Here is a 3,453-nt window from a genome sequence, read left to right on the forward strand (position 1 = left end):
CCACACAAACAAAGGAAACAATAAGCAGAGTGAAAAGACAACCTGCAGAATGTCAGAAAATATTTGCAAACTGTCCATCTGACAAGGGATTAATAGTGGGAATGTATAAGGAACTCAAACAACTCAATAGTAATAAAAGGCAATTAATTTGATTTAAATATGGACAAAAGATCTAAACAGGCATTTTTCAAAAGAAGACATGCAGATGACCAACGGGTATATGAAACAATGTTCAACATCACTAGTCATCAGAGAAATGCAAATCAAAATCACAAGAAGATAACATCTTCAGTTAAAATGGCTATCATCAAAAAGGCAGAAAATAATAGATGCTGACAAGAATGTGGAAACAATGGAATTTTTAAAACTGTTGATTCGAATGTAAACTATTACAACTACTATAGAATATGCCATGGAGGTTCCCCAAAAAACTAAAAATAGACCTACCATATGATCCAACAGTCTTACTGCTGGGTGTTTATCCGAAGAAAGAAAATCAGTATGTCTAAGAGATATCTTTTCCCATGTTTACTGCAGCACGATTCAGAATTGTAATGTTTAGATTTTTAAGTCTAAATTAAAGCACCAATATTTGGTTGACACTTTGGAGACTGTGAATTAAATTTTTCATTTGTGAACAAATGCACAAAGTAGTGAAGGTGAATATGTAGTATAATATTAAATTTAATATTTGTCAATAGTTGGAGCTTTTTTTAAAACTTTGCAATCTTAATTAAAATAGGGAGAAACTTTTATTGGGTTATTTTAATTATTGGTATTTTAATTTGGCAAGCTTAAATCATTAAAGATAGCTGGTTGTCAATCTCTTATATTCTTTAATTCAGAAAAAATTTAGATATTTGCATTGAATCAGAAAGGTCTAAAATTTTCTGAATTTCCAGTGTTATTTTTATTTGGAAAAACTGAGGTTGAACCAAAATGATTGGAAATACATTACAAAGATATGGAGATAAGGATGACTATGGATTGAAAATTTGATTCCTTGTAATTAACAAGACACAGCACAAGAACTGACTTGAGATGAGCAGACTCAAAACCTAAAATATGTAAAAGAAGGAAATAAATTCTAAGATCAGGATTCAAATACAGGAGCTTAGGTCTGGAATCTGGTTAAGTGGAAAAAGTCCTGGAATTTTATACAAAACTTCAAGAACCAAATAGGAGTCAGAGTTTATGAGGGGCTCAAATTCTGTGGGCTTAAACTACTTCTTAATGACTTTGAACTTCTGATATTGCCGTACAGCAATGTTGGTTTTTGTTTCTTTCAGGTATTCAGTACTGTGCTAAGATGATACACATGAGGCATCTAGACCCAGTTCTAGAAAATCTTGACCAACAGTCAAAAAAAGGTAATGTGAAGTCACCACACTGTCTGAGTTCTACCTTACCTATAAACTACTCTTGATGATAAAGCACGCTAATACATTAGTCTTCATGGAAGCATGGAGTAGGGTAGGGGGAAACTAACACAGGAAAATACTTGGATTTCAGTGAGGCTATCTGTTAACAAAGATGAGGAAAAGGGATTATCTACTATGAGAAACATAAGCAATATAAGATAATAAGAGGTTGGAGTAAAAATATTACCAATACTTAGAGTATTAAATGTTTGTTGACATTTAAGATAGAAGGATTCTTAAATAGACAGACATCTGTATAATGGATGTCCTTTATGTCTTTTATTTCAGTAAACAAAGTTACCTCTTGTGAAATTCTAATAAAAAAAAAAACATTATATTAAAGCTTCCAGTTATATGCCCCAATACAATACAACACACACCACAAACACACACACAGAGAGAGAGAGAGAGAGAGAGAGAGAGAATATAATTACAGAAATTTGAGATTTGGCTCAAGGTGCCAAGGAGTAGAATCCGAGAATGAGGCAAGACAGAAGATATGCGCTGTGGAATCCCTCAGGACAGAAGGCATAGGTTGCAGCAACAAACTCATTTGTTATATTTTGTCTATTCTGTATTTTCCTCTATTGCTTCCTCTGCAAGTGGTTAAGCTATATTACTGTGAGTGGGAGGAACTGGGATAAAATTAAATAAGGTATGTATATTTAGAGCTTTCTATAATGTTTGTCAACATGCCTCTCTCTGCAGCTGTCATGAAACAGAACATTGCTGGGTTGCCATGGCTTATGGTTTGCCTAGTGCAAATAAAATTTCCTCGTGTTCTTTCAGGCAAACTGTCTATCTTAAATTACCCTGGTACACATTGAAACAGGGAAGAACTGGATGACTCAAATCACTGAGACAATATAGTATAGAGATAAAATAATGACTACGATAATACTACCTATGTTGTGTTTAGAACAATCCCGGCACTTAATAAGCACTATGTATGTGTCTGATACATTTAAAATATACTTAATGGATACCTTAAGTACAGATGATTACTTCTAGAAATTTAGCTAGGGAGAAAAGAAGAGAGTTAGTGTTTGCATGGGTAGGGGAAAGGGGAATACAGGAATTTATTTATATATTGTTTGATTTTATTTCAAGGTAGGAGACATAAACATGTTTATAAACCAAGGTGAATAATTCAATGGAAGGGATACAGATTCTGAGGTCCCGCTCACAGATACTGAATTTGAAATTCTGAACATGGTGCAAAATTAATCTATCTATCTATATCCATCTACATATTTGTATTATATATTACATACTCATATATACACATACATATATATATTATCTTTCTACAATATTATGATGACTTAATAAGGCCTACCTTGACTATATTGCTCACCCACCACAGTCCCAACTCCTCTTGTCCTCTTATTTTATTTTTTCCATAGCATTTATCACGTTCTAACATCCTATGTAGTTTATCCATTTATTGTTTTTAGTTTATTGTCTTTCTTTTCCCACTAGTACTTAAGTACCAAGAAGGCACTTTGTTCACTGCTATATTCTCCACACCTAGAATAGTTCCTAGCTATAGTAGATTCTCAATAAACATTTGTTAAATACGTAAAGCAGGAAAGTATGGGAACCACTTTCCCAGTGGATGTAGAAACATAAGAGCCTAAACTGGGGCTAGGAAGGAGGAAATGGTGAATAGGACTCTGGCCATATCATAAATCATCCCTGTGCCTCAGGGAAGTGGTTTTCTAGTTTTCTGGCTAGTGGAACACCCTGGATTTCTAATCAAGGCTGACAATGACAGAAAAAGCCTTTTCTTATCTTCTTTCTACCTTAATGGGTCATAGTGCTTCCAAAAGGGGAGATAGTTTTTTTTTTTTCAACCCATTTGTCATGTATCCATCATAATTTTTCCTTATGGTTATTTCATTCAATGCTTTGATCTCTGAATCTCATGCTTGGTTTCTGAGTCTCTTCCTCAAAAATTATTGGAGAGTAGGAGGAGGGCATACAGACACTGATATTATGCTATAATGTTAACCTGGAAGTACAGGAGGCT

The sequence above is a fragment of the Trachypithecus francoisi genome, unplaced genomic scaffold (assembly GCF_009764315.1).
Source record: "Trachypithecus francoisi isolate TF-2019V2 unplaced genomic scaffold, Tfra_2.0 Lachesis_group6, whole genome shotgun sequence".
Taxonomy (NCBI): domain Eukaryota; kingdom Metazoa; phylum Chordata; class Mammalia; order Primates; family Cercopithecidae; genus Trachypithecus; species Trachypithecus francoisi.